The 16,962-nt window shown below is 36.7% G+C and overlaps 1 protein-coding gene and 1 non-coding gene across 9 annotated transcripts in view; both read right to left on the bottom strand.

The window, feature by feature from the left end:
• Positions 1-16,962, bottom strand: part of LOC134224821 (uncharacterized) — a 225,942-nt gene that overhangs the window by 149,820 nt on the left and 59,160 nt on the right. The gene's annotated exons all lie outside the window — the stretch shown is intronic.
• On the bottom strand, positions 584-663 carry Trnastop-uca (transfer RNA opal suppressor (anticodon UCA)). The gene has a single exon. It is a non-coding gene; the product is annotated as a tRNA-Sec (tRNA).

The raw sequence follows: 16,962 nt of genomic DNA on the forward strand, positions 1-16,962 counted from the left end.
CACGGAGGTCCGACTAGAAGAGGAAAAGTCATGGCTTGCTGCTCACCGATTGAAACACTGATGTGTGATTCTATTTCAATCCAAATTTAATCCAAATCCAATCCAATCCAAATCTAATACAAATCCAATCCAAATCCAATCCAAATCCAATCCAAATCCAAATCCAATCCAAATCCTAATCTAAATCCAATCCAATTCTGATGCAAATCCAATCCAATTCTAATGCAAATCCAAACCAAAATCCGATCCAATACAAAGCTAATCCAAATCCAATCAAATCCATTCCAAATCCAATCCAAATCCTTACATTTAATCCAATTTTTAGTTTCGCAGTACACTATTAACCATTTGGCATCAAGTATGACTGCTAGCCAATAACTCCAAACTAATCTTACGCATAATAAATTCGAACTTCCGAATAGTAACCGGCAACCATATTAATTTTTCAATTCCCAATATATCTGCTCCTTCAGGTAAACCCGCTATGGCTACTAAGTCAGTACATTCCAAGATAAATTTCTAGATAATATATGTATTTGGCTTTCCGAACAGCATTGAATATTTCTCCACTTCTCTCAGATTTCGTTATTGTAGGTGGAATCGAACCACTTCGACGCTAATCGACTACAGGTTTGAAGCCTGCACCCCGGACCATCGAGGCTCGACTGGGCTTTAAAATTTACTAGATCGTAAACCATTTTCCGTTAGTCTTCCATACGCACCTTGTAATTTCACAAACTACAAAACATTATTTTCGGTCACCTTTCAGACACGCCTTATAGTTTTTAAAACCACAAACCATTTCCACCGATCTTCCAGACGCACATTGCAATTTTCCACGGCGAGGCTTTGATGTTCTTCAAACCACAAACCATTTTTCCAGCGGTGATGCGGTCAGATGCGCCACCACAAACCATTTTTCGACAGTCTTCGAGACGCGTCTTGTGATTTTGCAAACCACAAACCATTTTCCGACGGTCTTCGCGACGCGTCTTGTAATTTAGCAAACCACAAACCATTTTCCGACGGTCTTCGAGACGCGTCTTGTGATTTAGAAAACCACAAACTATTTTCCGACCGTCTTCGAGACGCGTCTTGTGATTTAGCAAACCACAAACTGTTTTCCGACGGTCTTCGAGACGCGTCTTGTGATTTAGCAAACCACAAACCATTTTCCGACGGTCTTCGAGACGCGTCTTGTGATTTAGAAAACCACAAACTATTTTCCGACGGTCTTCGAGACGCGTCTTGTGATTTAGCAAACCACAAACCATTTTCCGACGGTCTTCGAGACGCGCCTTGTGATTTTGCAAACTGAAATATATCACTCGTCACAATTTAACCACTTGGATTTAAGGTGGTTATATAACAAAGCCACAAATCGGCCATCTTGGAAACCACGTGTTTTTCTAGTGATTTTTCAAGAGCACGAATTGAGAGAACCACAACGCCCATGGGGATGAAACATTCGTTTGATCGTTTGGTTACTTATGCCAAACAATCGACTTTAATTTCAGCATTGTACGAAAATTATTACGCTAGATTTGAACTTTTGACAATAGGAGTAGAAAACCGTGTGGTGAATTTGAAATTCACCACATGGCTTGATTGTATAATCACCTTAAGGTGATTATACAATCAAGCCATGTGGTGAGTTTCAAATTCACCACACGGTTTTCTACTCCGATTATCAAAAGTTCGAATCTAGCGTAACAATGTTCATACAATGCTGAAATTAAAGTCGATTGCTTAGCAATCTTAAGGTGGTTATACAATAAAGCCACAAATCGGCCATCTTGGAAACCACGTGCTTTTTCTACTGATTTTTCAAGAACACGAATTGAGAAAACCACAACGCCCATGAAGATGAAACATCCGTAGATCGTTTGATTACTCATGCTTAACAATCGACTTTAATTTCAGCATTGTACGAAAATTATTACGCTAGTTTTGAGCTTTTGACAATCGGAGTAGAAAATCGTGTGGTGAATTTGAAATTCACCACATGGCGTGATTGTATAATCACCTTAATAACAATTCTATTTTGCTGATGAGCAATTTGGTTTTCGCCATGGGCATTCATGGGTGCACCCATCAGTTATTAAGAGTAACGAATTTAATTCGGCTCAACAAATCTGAAGGATATTCGACTGCAGTTGCTCTTCTGGATATAGAGAAAGCATTTGACAGTGTTTAACATGAAGGTTTGATTGTAAAATTGATGAATTTTAATTTTCCTCTGTACATCATTTAACTGATCCAAAATTATTTATCAGATCGCTCACTTCAGGTAAACTATCAGAATTCCAAATCTGGTGGTGGTGTCCCCCAAGGCAGCATACTGGGGCCCATATTGTATAACATTTTTACTTCTGACTTACCTGATTTACCACCAGGGTGTCAAAAATCTTTGTTTGCAGATGACACGAGCCTTTCAGCCAAAGGGCGAAGCCTGCGTGTCATTTGTAGTAGATTGCAAAAAAGTTTAGATATTTTCTCCACTTACTTGCGAAAATGGAAAATTTCCCCGAATGCTTCCAAAACTCAGCTTATAATTTTCCCACATAAGCCGAGAGCTTCTTATTTGAAACCTTCTAGCAGACATATTGTCACTATGAATGGGGTTCCAATACTTAGGACTTCTGCTGGACCAAAAACTAACTTTTAAAAATCACATTGAAAGCCTTCAAGCCAAATGTAACAAATATATTAAGTGTCTATATCCACTTATAAACAGAAAATCAAAACATTGTCTTAAGGTCACTCCTGACAGAATCCAAGTTTTAAAGTGCTCGCGTTTTCGGGGGCACACCATTCGATACGAAGGCGGCGGACGCATGCGTCGCAGCATGCGTGAAAAAATAAAAATGACAGTTGTGCGTTGCTTCCGTATGGAGTGGTGTGCCCCCGAAAACGCGAGCACTTTGAAACTTGGATTCTGTCAGGAGTGACCTTAAGAACAAACTTTTGATTTACAAACAAATTTTAGACCAGCTATGTTGTATGCTGTGCCAATATGGACTAGTTGCTGCAATACCAGAAAGAAGGAACTTCAGAGGATTCAAAATAAAATTTTGAAAATGATTCTGAAGTTGCCTCCGTGGTATAGTACCAATGAACTTCATAGAATTTCTAATATTGTAGATCCAGTTGAAAACCGAACTGAGCTCTCGCGACAATCGCATTTTCTCCCATTTCCGAATTCGCAACTGCATCGCGAGTGGTGCGCAGGATGGCGCACGGCTGTGGCATAGATGCGCACTACTCGCGATGCAGTTGCGACATCCGGAAATGGTAGAAAATGCGATTGTCGCGAGAGCTCAGTTCGGTTTTCAACTGGATCTACAATATTGAGACAGTGCAACAAATGTCCAACAAAATTAATTCCAATTTTAGACAAAAATCGTTGCAATCTTCTATTGCAACGATTAGCTCCTTGTACCCTTAATATAAATTAGGTTAAGTTTAGTTTAAGGGTCTGTCTCATTTGGAGAATTAAACTGAAATTAAACTTAAAAATGACATTTCAATAATTACAGAATAACCCTGCTCGTAGAGCAAGATTACTTTTGACAGATATCGAATCATTTTGCATCGCTGTCTTGTTGGAATTGCTGGGTAGCACCAGCCATTCTCATGACCGGGTTATTTGCTAATTTTCAAACTGTCACTTTTAAGTTTAATTCTCCAAATGAGACAGACCCTAAGTAGAAAACATTGTAATTCCTACATGGTTCAATTCAACCAGAGGAAATATCCTAACTGCCAGAGGTAATTAGGCAAAATGTATTAATACTAACTAAAAACGTAACATAGCAAATAAGGATGATAGTGTTAGGAAAACACGGAACACCTAGTCTAAGAGATGAATGCATGTATTAGATAATTAGCAAATAAAATTAGTAAAAAAAAAACTTGTGACAAAAAAAAATGACAACTAGGGGTCGCTATTATATCAAGACAAGAAGATATGCAAAGGTGGAGGAGTATATGAATGTCAAACCTCGTATTTTTGTCACGAAGTTTGCGCTCCAAAATTACACTTCTTAAATTTTATAAAAGCTCAGCCGCAACTGAGAAAATTTCTTTTCTGTCGAAATAATCAGACGAATTAGTAGTGCGCGCCGTGGGTAAAATTATAGTTTAAAGGTTTTGCTAAAATTATTTGTAAAATTGTGCTTATTGATCTAAAGATGTTTTTTTGTAAATTTTGCAGTGTAAAATCTTTCTTATTCTAATAGTTCGGATAAATTAAAAAAAAAGTGCTGAAGCCAAAAATAGTACGGATAGTAAAACCACATGCAAAAAGTATCCTAAAAATAAATTGTAAATTGTATTTTAGTTAGTACGAATATTGTTTCAAAAGCGAATACCGTGGACCCCCGGTAATATGACCGTTTTTAATCTGAACACTTTTTAATTTGAACCCCGTTCGTTTGAACATCGTTCAAATTAAAAGTGGTTCAAACGTCATTTAGCACGTGGAATTGAGAAAAGAAAAATGGAACAGCGTGAAACGGAGCGCAGAATCAAAACAAACCAGCAAAGAGAGCAGCCAGAAACATTTTCTGATGCAAATAGAGTAACCAGAAGTTCATATTAAAAATGAACCCTGTTAATTTGAATGAGATACCGTTCAAATTATCGGGGGTCCACGGTACTGTGAAATAAGTGCCTAAACGAAAATACAATCAAGAAAAAGGTAATTGTTAGAAATACAAGTAAAAAGTTATAAAAAAGGAAAATAGTCACACGATAGGGTACTAATGCCTTTTGATCCTTTCTTTTGATCCTTTCGCCCAGGCTGTGGCGTGCCACCAGGAGCTGCACGAGTCGCTAAAGTGTCCCGATCTGCGCACGAAACACCAGTGATTCGTCATCTGTAGAGATTCGACAGAAAAGGGGACCTGTCACGTGCAAGCACCGAGGCATCCAAGCAAACCACCATTTTGCATCCGCCATTGGAAGGTGGTGTTTCGGAGTGCCATATCACCAGTGCCTGTCCAGCACCGTCGGCCATTTTGTAAGACCGAATTCCACGACCAGCTTCTAGGCCACCCGTTTTGCCGGTGGCGAATCATCATCAGCTTCTCGGCCACCAGTAGCGCCGGTGGCGAACCGTCATCAGACTCACGGCCATCAGCCACACTGGTGGCGAACCGTCATCAGCCTCACGGCCATCTGCCACACCGGTGGCGAATTGTCATCAGCCTCACGGCCACCTACCATGCCGGTGGCGAATCATCAGCAACCTCTCGAGCCACTGTTTCACTGGTGGCGAACCCCCATCACCTGCTAAAACCTACATCGACAACCTGCAATCAACGAGTCGCTTCGAGTTTCTCCTGCGGCGAACCGTCAGTCGCACTCCTCCATCGTAGTCGACCGCCAGCCACCAAGATCAACGGATCCAAGGGCTAGAGGCCCAGCATGCAAGTACCCTATCTAAGAGTGTGACCAATTAGGGCCCAATAAGGGCAAATAAATCATAAACTATGAAATCCACTTGAGCAGGTTGTAGCGATTCATTTACAAACGCACATCCCTGGAGCAATAAGGCATTTTTGCAATTTTGTATTGTTTTCGTAAGCTTCGGACTCACAGAGGAGTCTTCAAGCCTCGTCTTCTGATTATTATTCAGAAATTGATTTTCTTCTGGCTTTTGAGAATTTTTCACGGTGTAAAACCTTTGCATTTCACACAGTCAAGAAAACTGGCACCCCTATCTATACGTGTTCCGCTTCAACAGTGTTCCTCCCTCTGGTAGGTACAAGTCATAAGGACTGATCAGTTCATGAACGAAACGGTAAGTTGGGGAATTAACGACCCTGAATGAAATTATCCCCACCCAGTGAGCTAGCAAGTTTCAGCAAGCTTCTTGGCTTTGTAAAGAAAAATCTCCACTGTCATTACTGATCTTGGTTCACCGTTGAACCTCAACTTCCACTTTTCCACTCGTCCTTGGCCTGCATATCGTTTACCAGGATGCCTTATCGCTTGTCCTGCGTAGTTGTTCCAATCGTTGTAATTGGAATAATCTGAGAAATGGTCACCCATCTGAGGAATTCTGTTGCGCCAACCCGGCGGATTCCTGTTCGGTTCGTCATCGCTGTCTTTATCATCAATACTTCCGTGATGTGTCGTAACATGATTGTTACCGTGCTCCGGTCTCCTCACTTGCACCGGCGCACCTCTTTCTGACGTCTCTCGTTGTTGACCTACTCTATCTCTGCTCGGAATATCTTCCATTCTCCTCTGGCTTTCGCTCTGCGCTAGTCTGGCTGTTAAATCCGCTATCATTGTCCTTATTTCTTCCCACTCGCTTCGCGGCACAGTAATAAGTGTCGCCGGCTCCTCAGTTGTCTTCGGTGTGATTTTTGGAATTTTTGGGATAACTCCTTTTGGATGTGCTAGAGTATCCAATCCGCGACTATTAATTTCCTCAGTCTGGTCCATTGATAAAGGAGAATGTCCAGGAAGCTTCAAACTGAGCGATGGAGAATTTCTCGTTACTTGTCATCCTATTGCTTGTTCTTTTTTCCCTTGAATAATAGTATTTATTTTTGACACTAACGGCGATTGCGGCGGTTCGAATTGAAATTTCGACATCACTTTTTCGATCACTTGCACTAACTCCCGTTTTTTTCTTTTCTCTTCCTGTCCCTTCTCTTGAATCCACTTCACTCTATACCAATAATATAGAACACGCGACTCGTATTTTGACTCCACTCTTTTTTCTAATGCTTTCTCCAAATTTAGTACTCTTCCTTCAATGTGAGAGTATTCATCGAAAATATTGTAAGGTGAACGATAAATGTGTCCATCTTTTTGATCATTTTTAAATAAATTTCTCAAATGTCTTTGCTTTGCATTCAAATCAAGCTTAAAAGTATCTTCCGGTTGATTGCTGAAAATCAAACTCCTCCAAATTCAAGTCTTCCGCTCGAGGGAACACACGACTCATTTTGTTTTGATAAAAATTCAAATTCAAATCAAAATATATTGAATGTAGGAAATTTAGAAAATAATGGTAGATATAAAAAGTAATATAGAAAATAATTCAACTAATATTATAAGAGTACTATACGCGAAAGAAAAAAAAGTAATGATGTGTGCAATGAAAAAAAAAATCAATGTGTGCAAAGAAGAAAAAAAACTAAGTCTAAATTACGCAAAAAAAAATCAAAATTATGAATGAAAAAAGCCTTGTATTGTTGGGCGCCAGATATAACCGTACGATCTGTCTGCGCCTTCCGAAAGGATTAGTGGATGGTTTAAGCGCCCATCCACCTGTTCTAGGGTTGCCCGGCCTAAGACCTTTCAGGGGAAAGGGTTATTATTTTATAGCTTTATACTATTTACAGGAAAATATTAATTAAACTACTTTCTATAATTACACTAGTCGACCCGGCAGACGTTGTCCTGCATATACCGAGTAGACGAAAATAGCTCAATAATATCAAATGTTGATAAGATAGCAAAATGAGATATGGACATGATTGATATAAGAGATAAAAGATCAGGCGACAATATCAATATTTTGTACTAAAATATCATGAGGATATCAAGATATGTTATTTGTAATAAGTGATCGATATCAAGTGCCATTAGTTTGTTCTTATCCATAGCATATCTTGATATTTAAATGATATTTCGGTGCAAATTTTTGATATTGTGGCCTGTTCTTTTATCTCTTATATCAATCAAGTCCATGTCATGTTTTGTTATTCTGTTAATGAATTCATAGCTTCTGCCCGGGTAGTAGGCGAAAATACGCGTTGTAAACTTCCCGTTCAAAATATCGATACAAATCTTGGTTTTAGTTTTTTTTTTTTTTTTGTGGTGGTTACAATGGCAGCTGTCCCTTGCTATTAATCTACACTGTACCCCGCCCATATTGGCTTCTATGAGCCTCCCGTTTTTCATCATCACACAGACGTTCCTAAGCGATGTTGCTCATGTGGTCACTGTTATGGGCCGTGTTGATGAAAACAAGGATTTGTATAACAGCCCACCCCCATCATTATAAGCACTTAGTATTGTCAAACTACCATCACTAATATCAACATCACTCTTTTCTTCTTCTTTTTTTACCTTTACAAAAGTATATAAGTTTTTCTGCCACTACAAATCATTTCACTCAGTATAAGCAATGAAATCACGCATCATATATAATATCATTACGTTAATGTTAACATAGTCATCATGATCACCGAAAATTATTGCGGTCACTATCACCGTATCGTTCTTTTTCCACATTCACAACTTCTCCACTATCTCAACTCCTTAAGCAGGAAACCAGCCTCAGAAACGAGTCACCGAAAAATCACCAAACGGTCAAAACCAAATTACTAAATCGTCGGCACCATCTTTGTTCATAATTCCGTTCAACCTTTCCAAATTCACGTCACGATTTATACTATGTTCACACTAGGGCCTTGTAACATGTTATTCGGCTGATGAGCTTTCTTTTGCCGATAATTTGAATAACATGTTATTCAGGCCGTAGTGCAAACATAGTATTAATAAGTATATAAGTCACTGCTTACGATTTTGTTGAACATATATTACAGTCGTGTGTTTAATGATGAGTCGATTCACTTAATTCACTTCACCCATGACTGCCAACACCGCTACATCAATTTTTACATCAACTATATTTTGTACTTCTCAGTAACCATCCTAAACAACACTTCAGCATAATTTTCCACCTATTTCCTAAATCAATTTTTAGGTTATTATTTTGATATAATATGCACACACACTCACAGAAACATATATACGTTTTTCACGAATGTGCATATATATAAACAAAGTACGGTTATCATTTACCAAGTAAACACATATGATATATACATTTACGCAATGGAATAAAAATATGATAAATTTATAAGTTATTTGATTTCCACTTACCATGTATGTATTCTTTCTATCTACTTACCACTTATTAGCTTTAATAAGTGTTTACCAGATTTCAGATTCTTCCGATTCCTGACGATATTAGTAGGATCATGCTGCATTTGGTGTTGGCTCGGAGTCCTCTTAATTTCGAAGCTCCATCATAATTTATTATAGTTGAGATCGGGTTAGATAGTGAGGAAAATAATGAAAAGAATGGATATTAGTAAATGTCATTTTATTATTTATGAGGTTCTTTTAAATGGGATTTTCAAATTAGTGTAGTGTTATATTTAATATCAGTCGGATTTAATTATGTAGCTTGTTTTTTTTTTCTAATTTCAGTTAGAGATTTATGTGATTAATTTGGTTACAGCATAGCTGGGCCTTTCGACGATAATATCGATTTATTGAATAATTTTTCCTCAATGTGGTCCACGTTGTCTTGTAACTGATCTAGCAGGAAATAATGAGCACTCCATTTTATAACTTATTTTTAACATAAACGTTGACTACGATAAAATTATGAGAAGTCTTTTCTAAAGTAACTCTCTAGTACAGGATGCTAGACTTGGATCAGCTAAATAGTATCTTCAAAACTATGTCGCATAGGACATTAAGCTACGGAGCCAATGTTGAATACATTCAAATGAATTATAGATTGTTGTGAAAGGAGGTGTCTGTATCGATTATCTATTTTGACATTATTCAGTTACAACACAATAGGAGGCTAAGCACAATTGACTGACTATTAAAAGGCTCTTTATTCAATAATTTCAGTCGAATTATACCACACCTCCCTTAGCTTCTATCCGCGACATGTAGCACGCACCCTGTCGGTCATTGAGGAAACCGAATAGGAGTATACGAACTTACAATTCAATTCCCATAATCTACACCACTTTCTTCATGTGTATTCAAATAGATTCCAACCCCCAGTTCGTAGACTCCTACCAGCACAGATTACAATTCTCCTAGAATATATCAATATTTGTGGAGAATTATAATCCAAAGCCCAGGGACAAATCTTGGTTTTAGTTTTTCATTATTTTCTCAACTTTACTCGTAATTTCAGCATGAGGAAATATAAACCCGTCGGAAATGATAACGGACATATCACCTGAATGAATGAAGAAAATCCGTCCACCCGTTTGTGAGTTATGCGGATACGAACACAGACCATTTCATTTTTATTATATAGATTAATTCAAATTTCTTTGTTATAAATATTTACACGACTGTAACGGACCGAATGGCCGTTACAGGACCATTCCTCCTTATTCCCGGTGGACCATGGTGCACAGTTTCACTTAGAGTTCCTCGCTGGCACTCGGACGATGATCAGCCGCCCCTAACATGGAGAACAGACGCAGTTGTGAGCCGATCCTGACATGGAGTACCATCAGTACCCGCTAAGCTGCGGTGGACGACGGAGGTCCTTCGTAGCTTAGTAGGGAAAGAACCTGTCATGCGAACTGGGGTCGTGGGATCAAACCCTACCGAAGGGGCGGTTACCCTCCAATACCTTTTCCGAACTAAATCTATCACATGTTGAACATATGCATAATCAAGTTTCAGACATAGTAATTAATTTCCAACATTTACGCAATCAATCTGCACTCAAATACCATGTTATGCAAATTTTGCTACCAAAGAATTCATCTGGAAAAGGTTTTTATATTGGCTTATTGTTTATTTCTTCTTTTTCGATTGAAGCTTTTGCATGTGGGACTGCTATGCGATTACAGGCAATATGGCTCGTAATCTGAACTTGGTCTTAAGAGTTATGGGTTTCGATTTTTTTAGAAATAAATTTATATTTATGATTGAGAACCAAATAGTAAGGCAGAAAAATTTCGGATAAAAACACGTATAATAAGTTCTTTTTTTGGCATTTTTATTATAAATAAAATATTATAAACATATAAAATAACAATTTAACGAAAATGACGGTGTTTAAATTATATGTACAACAATCGATTGTATGATACTTTCTATACACAACTAAACTTAATGCCATCTTCACTCGAAAAGCAATTTTGACAGTGTAATTTATATTTCCGTACGCGAACATCTGTGCCAGAAAAACCATCTCCAAGACGAGTGTGGCAAACACAACACTTGAAACAATCTATGTGATATAACAAACCTAAACTCTCTATAACCATAGCAGCTCCACGTCCTAAAAAAAAAAAAAAATTGTTTTACTTTGCTTAGAATGGATGTTTGTGATAAAATTGATAGTGAATAAATATTAATCTAATGCTAAAAATTGATGTTCATCACTTAAAAAACATAATATTTTCTGTGACGACCTTATTCTTTTGTGAATGCAGCTGTATCAAAAACAAAGACATATTGTGCATTCAGACCAAAACTGTTTGTATGACGCTGATGAACTGGCAGCAAGGCCCACTTCCGACGAAAAGATATTTTAGTTACTAGATAAAGATTGTCGCTTCGATTCCCTTTGTTCTGCTGTCCGAAACATGTGTGGTACATACCTGTCAAATCGTATGGATTTTCCTTCTTTGACATTTAGCTCCCCTATCCTCGCCAGCAAAAGATGTTCCGGACAGCGACGACAGCGACAATCTTTATCTAGGGGGCCATCCAGAAACCACGTGGTCATATTTTTGAAGATTTTCAACCCCCCCTCCCCCCATGTGGTCTATCGTGGTCATTTGGCAGACCCCCCCCTCCCCCCCCTTTGACCGCGTGGTTTTTTTTTTCAAGTACAAAAATAAAAAAAACCCCATGTAACTAAAACATATGGTTAATCCGATCAATTTTGAAGATGGACAATTTCAACTGATTCAAAATCAAACTAAAACCCAGCATGGAAATTATAAATTTTCATTATTTCGATGATTTTTATGATGTTATCATGTTGTAATGTATATCAGATATTAGGTTATCTAGAACTCGCATACCTTCGATGCATCAGGAGGATACAAAAAAATGCGGACTCGCGAATATGTTATAAAAATTTCGAGAAAAATTTGTAATGGTTTAGAAATTTTCCAAAATATCCCTATATTTTTTAATTTCTTTATTGGTGATTTTTTTAAATACATAATTGCAATTTTTGCTTGTTTTGTGGAAAATTTTCAACAGTTTATGGAAATTTTGCATTATTTGCAGTAATTCTATATTTATTTAATACTCATACCCTGATTTCTTTATTGGCAATTTCCAATTCTATTATGGAAAATTTCTATTTTTCTCTAATAAATAATCTAGAGCTGGCTCATCTCTCAAAATTTCTAATTCTTCATTGAAATTTTATTTTGATATTGACTCGTGGAATCCAATGATGCCATACTAAACATATTTTCTCGGTCACTCTGATGTCTTTCGAATAATTTCCCAAGGAACTTCTATTCCATATCTCGAATATGCTTCAGTCAATGGTCCTTACATAAGCGACTCATAGAAGAATGAATGTATTATAGATCAATTATCATTTTGAAGTTCGGATCATTCGATTTATCCAATTAACCAAATTATGAATGATGTATGATATAATATCCCATTAGGTCCATTGGGTTGATATGACAATTGTTATTTGTACAAGCTACTACAGACTTTTTAGTTAAAAAAATTATGTTGAGCTTTTTAATGGAATGTCTTTACTTGTCATAAGACGAGTTTGTACCTTCCCATTTAATTCCACCACTTGATTGTACCTTGACAGATACGTATTTCGACCTCAACAGCAAGGTCGTCTTCAGTGTTTCGTACTTGACTCGACTTAGGTTATACAAAACGTCCTGGAAGTCGTATTGTTTGAACTACTTAATCATTCAAGTCCGTGAACCCAGTGCTTCTAAGGCCCTACAAAAAAGGCATAGTCATTGTGCAGCTTGATGTTGACTCAAGATAATTTTGGGTACCTTGTCTCTTAGATCTCATGTTAATGGAAATTAGGATCATATGCTTATTTCATCGGATTGGGTACATATGATGAGGACATTACAAATGTCATGATTGATCACCCGAGAAGTCGTGGGCTGAACTTGAGAGCAATCACTGGCTTAACGTTCAGGATGACCCATCTTATGTGAGTGTTCAGAATGATTCAAACATTTCAACTTCATTTGCATGTTCTTAGAATCGAAATCTTCCCAAAGTTTCGGATAACTGAGTTTTCAGGGTCAGTCAAATTTGAGCTCCCATATTTTTTTTCTGTAAAACCAATATCTAGATGAACAATTTTACTGAAGAAAATGGTGGTCTAGCTCCTTTGTGATTTAATAGACAATCTAAAACGCTGGGCATATATGACCCATCCGTCCTGAAAGGGTTGAGAATTCAATTTCAATCGTTATTATAACACTATTTATTACCCTAGATTGTTTTAGGAATTGGAGTGTTTTTTTTCTGGAACACTGCCACTTTTTTTCATATCGCCGGACTCTGCTTAGTTCTAAGACCCTTTTATGAATTTAAAAAGCATTTTATTTAAAATTTCATGTTGATTTTTTAAATGCAAACTTCTCTATGTCATAACCTTTTTCATACGCACTACTAGAATTTTGTGCATTATTGATCGAAAAATTTAAAAATGCACCTAAATGTTCTAATTAGATGCATTATTACATTTTTCGATCAATTAGCCTAATTATTCAATATCATAAGAACTAGGCTTCTTGATCCTAAATAATTGCCTACATTTATTGCTTGGATGAATTTTAAATTCCAAGATCTTCCTAATTTTCAAGAATAATTATTCTGGAGTTGCAAGGGAAACCCTTCAGAATAGTTAGATGAAATTCTTCGGAGTCTCCACGGAAAAATCTTCAGTATTTCAACGACTTTTTTTTCGAAATTCTGTGGAAGAGTTCCTAATAAAGGTTCGGTAGAAATTTTGAAGAACTAGAAGAATCCGTAGAAGGATCCTAAATGCATATTTACGATGAAAATTCCAATAAACATCAAATTCCGAAGAACTTCCGGTATAAATTAGAAAAAAATCCAGCTTACTTTTTTTACAGAACCTCTAAAGATTTTTTTCAAAATCCTGGGCAAATTTAATGAATCTTCAAAGGAAATTCTTCTAAATTTCCAATGGAATTTTTTCGTTTTTCAAAAAAATCTTAGAAATTTTCAGCAGTTTTTTAATTTCCAAAAGAAATTATTTGGAGTATACCAAAATATTTCCGATGGAAATTCCTAAGATTTCCCAGTAGAAAATCGAAAAAAAAAGTTCATCTAAAACACCAATAATGAGTTTCCCGAGGATATTTCGATGCTTTTACAAGTGGAAATAACGAAAAAAATTGCACTTTTGTAGTACTTGTGAAGGTTGTACTTTAGAAGCAATTCCAATAGGAATTCCTTAGAAAATTAAATCAAAATTTTAAAGATTTTCTCATGTGAAAATTCCTTAAAATTTTTAAATCATTTCTTGTGCTTCTTTGCATGGTAAAGATTTAAAGCAATGTTTAGCTGAACCTACAAATAAATCAAAATGACATTCCGAAGAAGAATAAATTTCCCATGAAATTTTGGAAGAATTTATGGTGCAAATTAAAAAAAAACACGAACCTTGAGAATTCTAAAGATTTATTCTTTGAAAATCCAAAGTATTTTTTGAAGATAATCCATAGACTCTTCCGTGGAAATTCTAAATAATGCCTCGAATAAAAAAAATATTTGGAAAATTTAAAAAATGTGATAGAATTCACAAAGAGCGTAAAAAATTTCTTTTCAAAATTCCAAATTTGAAAACAAAATTCCAAAAACCAAAAATCAACGGTAATATCAAAGTGTTTCATGTGGCATTGGCTATTTAATTTCTCATGAAAATTCAGAAGATTTTTCTTGAAAAATTTAAAAGTCTTCTTCTTCTATGGCTCCATATTCCAACTGGAAGTTGGTCTGCTTTTCAACTTAGTTTCTTCTATTAGCATTTTCTCAGTTATAAATTGAAAGTTTTAAATGCCAGCAATTGTACGATTATATATCTTGTGTAGCAAGTACGAAGGATACATTATACCTAGGCTGTCGACAATGTTTGAAACCCGAAAACATCCTAGACAGGAACGAGAATCGAACTCGTCATCTCCGGATTGGCAATCCTACGCCTTTGCTCGTAAGGCTGAGACTGAACATTTTGAAGTGCACTCCTAAAATGTTCGAAAAACTTATTTGGAAATGAAATAGAATTTCTGGTGAAGATTCGGAAGAACTTGTCGAAGAAATTCATTAGAATGTAAAAAAAATGAAAATATGAACATTTTTCCACCGAAAATTATATGTATTTCCCACGAGACTGTTTTGAATTTTCAGACAGAATTCACATGGAATTTTTTCGGCATTTACACTGGAGATGTTTTGTTTTTTTCATGACCAATTTGTAGCAAAATTTACAAGCAAAATTTTCCAGAGAGAATTGTTCAAAAACATTCTGAATGCTAGCACTTTATCAGGATTATATGAAGTAAGGTTAAAGTTTTTACAGGAAATTTTTTTACTGGATTTTTCCTGAATATCCACAAGACATTCTTTTGAAGATTTTTCTTGAATTATTGTAAAAACATGAACAGTTTTTAAAATTGTAGCTGTAGTCCGCTGATGCAAAAGTGTCGGCGGCGTGATGCCAAAAACCATCTGCGGCGGAATTTAAAAAAAAATATTTTTTCATTTTTCTTTCCCAATTTTTTTTGGTGAAAATTGAGACTGAAACGCAACCTGCTTTTTCGTTTATTTTTTTTTTTGTGGAAATAGGATCTAAAGCTAAGTTGGCCAAATAACTCAGATATGCATCGGCGTTGCGACCGACGCTGCGTTACCGGGTTTTCTCGATGCTTAATGCTAAATTCTTTTTAACACTGAGTTGAAAAGACGCTACGTGGGCATCGGCCCTAAGATGCGCTTTGCGTTTAATGATTAAATCATTAAATTTTGATGATTTGTATTTTTTACACCGCTATTGTTATTTACCAAAAATTTTCGTGTTAAAAAAAACCACGTGGTTCGAGAGCAACACCCCCTCTCCCCCCATGTGGCTTATCGTGGTCATTTTCCAAACCCCCCCTCCCCCCCTATATGACCACGTGGTTTCTGGACGGCCCCTAGTAACTAAAATATCTTTTTTCCGACGAGATTCACACGAAAAAAATAAAATAAATATGCAGCACTGTACGGTGTTATCTGTCACAAAATCGAGCTTGTTTTGTCGTTGACAACTTCGCTGGCACCAAATTGAAGTTCAGAAGTTGATTTCCGCACTTCCGAATGCTCTTCCGACAATGTTTTGGTGACAAACTCAAATTTTGTTCTGACGTTCATGATGTCGGAAGTAAGTTCGGAAGTAAAACGTCGGAAGTCGGAATTCAATTTAGTGCTGGCGACACAATATGTAATCCTCAGGCTATAGACATCCCTATCTAACTCCCTTAGCCTAAAAATAGCCACCATGTCCCGGGCACAGTGTGCAGATAGACCGCTGTCAGTTGCATGGGATGTCAACAATCGTCAACAACACCAATGATTGTAGCTTGATAATTAAAAATATACACAACAATAAAAGAGCAGGATTTATTTTTAAATTTTGCTCAAGCTTTTCACGGTGAAATAAAAGACAAATTGTTGTTCTCCATGTAAGTAAAATCAAAATTGATCATATAGATAAGTTTTGAATCAATTAATCTCATTAGTCATAGGTATTTAATGAATATTCCCGATTAAAGTTGCATAAAGAAGAAAGCTGAGTTTGGATGTTTTATGATGTTAGGCTTTTTTAGATTGGACGTACGCTGCTCGACGTTGTTGTTGGTGTTGGCTACGCTAAACATGAGCTCTTAGCATAGGCCTGGTAAGACGATCCCCACCGATGTGTATCCAAATGAGTGTCTAGTATAGGAACGAAATGCGTTCATATTTTATTTATGCACTTGTTCTCGCACCGGTTGTTTCTATCAAGGTTGTTGAAGTGCAATCATGCTTCGCACCGGTGGTGAATATCCGGTTGCTATTGAGGCAAACACGGAAATAAATAAAATCAGGAAAAAATATTATTTATTTTCAAATCTTTCAGAACGCGCTCCAACTTTTGTA

This window comes from Armigeres subalbatus, chromosome 3 (assembly GCF_024139115.2).
Source record: "Armigeres subalbatus isolate Guangzhou_Male chromosome 3, GZ_Asu_2, whole genome shotgun sequence".
NCBI classification, from domain to species: Eukaryota; Metazoa; Arthropoda; class Insecta; order Diptera; family Culicidae; genus Armigeres; species Armigeres subalbatus.